Source organism: Nicotiana tabacum, chromosome 10 (genome assembly GCF_000715075.1).
Source record: "Nicotiana tabacum cultivar K326 chromosome 10, ASM71507v2, whole genome shotgun sequence".
Classification (NCBI taxonomy): Eukaryota; Viridiplantae; Streptophyta; class Magnoliopsida; order Solanales; family Solanaceae; genus Nicotiana; species Nicotiana tabacum.
In genome coordinates, this window is record NC_134089.1 from 129,701,401 (window position 1) to 129,707,810 (window position 6,410).

The 6,410-nt window shown below is 32.6% G+C and overlaps 1 long non-coding RNA gene across 1 annotated transcript; it reads right to left on the reverse strand.

The window, feature by feature from the left end:
- Positions 1-3,212: 3,212 nt before the first annotated feature.
- On the reverse strand, positions 3,213-5,479 carry LOC142164905 (uncharacterized). Its single transcript, XR_012695991.1, has 5 exons — positions 5,343-5,479; positions 4,706-4,770; positions 4,247-4,299; positions 3,577-3,680; positions 3,213-3,489 (listed from the first exon to the last, which is right to left on the reverse strand). It is a non-coding gene; the product is annotated as an uncharacterized LOC142164905 (long non-coding RNA).
- Between the last annotated feature and the right edge of the window lie 931 nt (positions 5,480-6,410).

Genomic DNA, 6,410 nt, shown 5'->3' on the forward strand with positions numbered 1-6,410 from the left:
TGTGAGTATACTAGAAGAAACTCAACTCACTCAATTTGGCAATTGAAGAACGTATATAGGATGACAGATACCTGCTGACAGTAAATGGAGCTTACTCTGTAACTATGAGTTATAATGCTGATTTAATATGGACCAGGCTTATGCAACCAAAGCATATATAGATTCATATATAGTTTGGTTAGCAAGACAGAAGAGACTACTGACCAAGGAAAGGCTCAAGAGATTGCAAGTGCCAGTTAATGAAGATGCATGTTGTTTATGTGAAGAGGGGCTGACTGAATTAAGGGAAGAGCTGTCAGCATGGCTAGGAATACAGTTACAGAGGTATGGGGTGAGACACACAACAAGCTGGATCAACCGAAAACACTGGAGACAACTGAAGAAGGAGGTGATCATGGGGACATGACAGGCTAGGAATTGGAAGCAGTTTCGAAACGTTATATTAATGTAAATATAAATTTTGTTAAAGAATAGATACAAAATGAAATTTATACCCGATACAGTTGAATTTGTAATGTGGTTTATAGACACATGGATTAAATTGATCTGACAAAATAAAATAATAAAGTATGAAGCGATTAAAATAAGAACAATTAAAGAAAATACAAGCCTGGGCGCAACCGGGATGAATGATAAATCTCGACAACACTTGTATAAAGCTTGAGAGAGACAATACTAGTCTTTTGCTATTAGTATTTCTTTGATGTATTACAATAGAATGAAAGTCTCTATTTATACTAGAGTTATGGGGTGCATGACCTACCAATTGATTACCACTATTAATACTACAATAAAAGGTTATGAAATGACAATAAATAATAATCTCTCGAATAAAGTCTAATAAAGGATAATAAATACGTGAGGAATCTTGGGGTCTTCTGTAACGTTTCTACAACGGTCATATCTTGAATTAGTGCTTCTTAACCGGCCATTAATTGGTACCCAGTGTCAGTATCTTATCCGGCCGCAGGTTTGTATTCTGTGTGAACATGATTGAATTACTACTGATTGACACATGCTGCTTCCTAATTCGTCCATCTTCTAAGACCGATTTTCACTGTATACATATAGTCCCCCAATTTTCAATTACTCACTGAGATGTGACCGGGAAGTGAAAGTTTTCTACACTCGTCACTACCTCATTGAAAATCTTGCGGGAAAAAATCAATCGGAACAAAAATCGGGACAAGGAAAAAAGAGTGCAGAAATTTGAGATTCAGATGCCAACTCCGCCATTTATTATACTTTCTTCGATGATCGATTGGAGCTAAAGAAGTGCCGATATCATAAAAAACTTGATCTCGGATTTTTAGTGCCCACCCGGAACTTTTAATTTTTGAATTTCAACTTTTGGGTTTTTAGTTATACACACAAACTTTTTTTTGAGTTTTAACTCATCGGTTTTTAGTTGTACCTCTTTGAGTGTTGACTCTTGGGTTTTTAGTTCTATCCGAAAATGTTTCTTTGAGTTTTGACTCTTGAATTTTTAACGGTACTTGAAAATTTTTCTTTGAGTTTTGACTCTTGGGTTTTTAGTTATACCCGAAACTTTTTTTTTTTTTTTGAGTTTTGACTCTTGAGTTTTTAGTTGTACCCGAAAACTTTTATAACCTTACAGCCTTCGAGATCAGTGATCTTAATTACCAAGAATTTTATACTTCTGATTTGACAAAGTCTGAAAAGTTGATGCATCTGGTTAACTTTACGATCGGGAAATAAGGCATCCGACCTTTAGCCATTTAAATTGATAGCTTTATAAGAGAGGACCCTTATGTTTACGATTCTTATGAAGAGGACATCTCCTGTTGGGCACAATTGTTCGAATTTGTAATTCTTTTTTCTTCTAAGTATGAGCAAATATTAAAAATAATTTTGTTCATTCCAACATGTACAAGAATATTTTTAGAAAGTGCAAGTTTCTAAATTTACAAAAATCATTCCTTGAATTTACAAAAGTGTTTATAACTTTTTATATACGACAATTTTTAGGTAATAAATAAAAATACCTTGCCATAGAATTGTGATCGGGCTGACATTTATTAGGTTTAGCCTGTTCTTGATTCTGATTCCTTCTATTTTTTTCCAAGCTGATCTAGCAGTCCCCAGTCCTTTTCTTTATTCCGAAGCCAGTTCAAGCTATCTCTGGTACCTTGTATAGATTGTTCTGGAGCCATCTTCATATGCTTCCGGTACTTATTGTTATGGTTTTTGCTGCTCTGATTCAACATTCCTCAGCATTCGTCGACATTATTGTCTTTCATCGAAGTTATTTTCTGAAGACTCGCTTTGGGTACGCCCTTACCTCATGTCAGTCCATGATCCTGATGGGTATGGTTCAAACCGGTGTCTTGAATGCCTTCGATCAAAGTTCAATTGACCATGATTTGGGGCTGTAGAAGATGTCGATTTACCTATTCGATTATTTTGTACACGAATTTTTTACTCGTATCTATTATGAACATCTTCCCACGTTGTTGCTTGCAATTCCAACAAACTCTTTTTGAACTTTCTTAAGACATCGGACACTACAACATAATGCATTTATAGCTACGAAATATATTGGAGCTAAATATAAAAATTTCCGTGGCTAAACACTTTAGCCACAATATTTTTTTCCGTAGCATTCGTAGCAAAATGTAGCGTAGCTAAAAGTTAGTTACAGACTTTACATGATCCATGGCTAAGGACTAATACTTATTGCCATAAATTTTTTTATGTTGTAGCTGTAATGGTAAAAATATCTTGCCACAAAAAATATACTTGTAGCAAGTGATTTTATTCTTTTGCCACGACAAATAAAATTTGTAGCTATCTTAATATTGTAGCCATAAGATTTTGTGTTGTAGCAAAAAATTTAATTTGTTTGTCACGCAAGCTCAACTTTCGTGGCTAAACTTATAATTTATTCCCGTAGCAATAGTACTTGTGATTAACTATGAATTCAAAATTTCATAGCAACACATTAAAGTATTTGCCACAATAATTTTTATATCGTAGCTAAGAATTCATACTTTTAGCTATGAATTCCATAATTTCGTAGCAATAAACTGAAGAATTTGTCATGATCAACTTTAGCCACAAGAATTTATGTATTGTAGCTAACAATCCATATTATATCATCAAATATATAAAAAAAATTAGCAAAATATTTTTAATTTTTTTAAATAAATGATATACATTAGTAAGAATAAATAATTAAAGGTTCAACAATATCATTCAAGATAAAGTAGAATACTAAAATGTTGTTATACTCAAAACATACGATATTTTTTACAAGAAAAAGAATAATTTCATACAGATCCACATTACATAATTCTTTTACAACACGAATAATAAAGTTCTAAAAAAACTAGCTAATGTGAGTCTGGTTAGGGATGGCAACCATCAGCGGACAGTGAAGAGAAATGAAAACTCATAAGTGCTCCAATGCTTTTCTAATACCAGGTTCCAATAGCGAATTGAAAGACATTAGCCGATTGTATTTGTACCCTGTGCGTGAAAGAAATTGTTGTTTTTGTGGATATCAAGAAGAATGCAACAAAATAAGATCTTATAGAACTCCATCGATTATTTCACCTGGTGACACCACCTCCTGATCCAGCAAGATTGCCATGTTACCCTCTTAATCTTGCAGGACTGCCACCTTCTGTTTCTACAACTATGGAGTCATAAATTCTAACCTGTATATAAAAAAATGACATTCACACCATAAGTTTAGTACATTAGTTAGTTGGGACTTGTCAATCACGTTTGAACTAAATAACATTTCCTTTTGTAGGGTAAGATTCTGCCAGAAACAACAACCTGCTTCTTTAAAACCTTCAGATTATTAGTGCAATATATATACCAAAAAACTACAAACCGTTCAAAACATGTCTTATTTAGCAGTTCTTAGTTTGAAGCACAACACTATAAGAAAATACTATCAACCTCATAAGTTGCATTTCTTCTTAGTATCTGATAACTAGGTGTTTTCAAGTCTGAAGTCTTGTAAATTCTTAAGTTCGTAACTGCCAAAAAAATTATATTCTCATATTTATCTGCTCAAGAAAAGAGCATAAGCTAAACCAGTTCAACATCACACCCGTTTCATATAACAAACATTACTAGAGTAAAATATTATTATTCTAAATAAAATTTCAAAAGTCCTAAAGATTTTAACAAGAATTTTGTAAACATTTCATCCTTCACTAGGCAGTATATCCAATTGATTTTGTTTTCAGAAAGAGTGAAGTATCATACATACCTCATGATTATTACACTTGTTTGTTTCTACATTGATGCCCATAACACAAGTGCCTGAAAAGACAAATTTGGGTTTAGTTAAAAAGAATGAACCTAATCACCATGCTGCAACATAAATTTGGAGCATATTCCCACAAATGGTTGTGCTAATGTATCCCATAATTTCATCCTTATAAGCTGTTGGAGTATTTATACGGCATATTTGAGAAGTTTTTCCACCATCTCAATAAATTCATTGGATAGCTTCTAGAAGTATTTAGGAGTTATGGATTTATCCTAATCGTTGAATTGAAGTTTTAGAAATAAAGGAATGGTAATATCTTAACAACCAACTCTTCTTCACCTGTTTGCATCATTGCTAGCTTCCACAAGAAGTACAAAAATATATAGGAAGCGAAGATGCATTTCCATATGACCATTTATTTAGTAAGTTGTACATCAAATGAATGCATATACTCACCCTGTATCCACTCAACTGATCATCAAGTTTGGGTGAATATTGTGCCTCACCAACTCATTTACTTTCTGCAATTATTCACATAGATATTAGCAACTACAACTGTGAACAGTACTTACTCTAATAGAGAAGATTTATTAGTATAGTTTTTTGTATGTGCATATAACTGTAAACTGGGTACAACCCAAAAAGCCATTTAAGATCCTCAATCCGCAAATGAAGGTAATGAAGAATATACAATATACAAGAAAATAGAAAAACTAATTTAAACAAATTACAAAAGGCAAATATAGGCAATATAAAAGGCTTGTTCAAGCTTAGTACTACAGAATTAAGATTCAACTACTAATTTCCATACAACAAACTAATTTAAACAGATTACAAAAGGCAAATATAGGAATTAAAATATACGAAAAAGGCCCTCCATTCATAATAGGAGAGATTCCTAATTCATTCCTTAGAATTTGGCAATCTTTTAAATTCTTGGCACTTATCAATATAGCTAAAGTCGGGATTGCCATTTCACTGTCATAATGTAATGATGAAAGTGAAAGGAACTATTCTCGATCAAGAATCCTAGGAAAGCATGGCAAAAATCGAAATAATTAAGAAGGAAAAAAAACAACTAGGGTGGCCATACCTTGACAATTTCTGTTTTCCAAAACAAGAAGAACGAGGGTTTTAGGGATAGTTGCTTAGAGTGGGGAAGGGTTAGAGCGGGAGATGTGCGGATATTTTTTGGGGGGGGAATGGGTTGGGAGTCTAAATATTTTAGGTCTTAAGGGAATGGAGAGATTTGGGCTTTAATCTTTTTTTTTTCGTTTATATTTTTTATTTGTAACTTTGCCTTTAACTTTTCATATACTTTTGCACACAAATGAATACCTACACGATATTATGTAAAAAACTAAAAACAAAACTAATGTAGTAATAATAAAATTTTGCTAGCAAAACAACAAATAAATAAAATGGGAACTAAGCTATTGTGTATATAATGTTTTGAGTTTAGATTGTAGAAAAAATGAAATTGTAATAAAATATTCATTTAAAGTATAAATAGAATATTTTTTAGAATTAGTTGCAATACTTATACATCTATAAGGGATCGTTTGGTTTGAACACAAGTTATGATGAGATTAGGTATGCGAGGATTAATTGTCCTAATATTATTTTTTGTTGACTGATTGGTATATCGTATCAATCTTGGGATTGTCAATTTTACTGCTTTTCATGAGATAAGTTATTCTGGGATTACAATTCTACCCACTGGCATATATAAGTTATCCTGACATTTTTACTCTTGGGATAACATATCCCAAGATTAGTAACCAAAAAAGGAATATGGCGGTACTAAATTTTTATTTCGGAATTATTTTTCTTATCCATCGTATCAAACAACCCCTAACAATTTGTTGCCTTTTATAGATATTGATTTTATAGACATACATAACACCCAATTTATTTTAACAATTAAAATTGCACAATTTAAGTCATTAACATGATAAAATCCCAAAAAAAAACAGCGAAATAGTACAATTTGCGAAAACCAACACAACCCGACATCGGGGTGTCATCAGTCATGAGCATCTAAATATGTATCTAAGAGTTTGAAAGAGTTTATACAGTCTATTACAAAACTAGAATAGAAAGTAAGATATGAGGGAGAAACACTGGGCTGCGAACGCCGAGCAGCTACCTAGTGGACTCC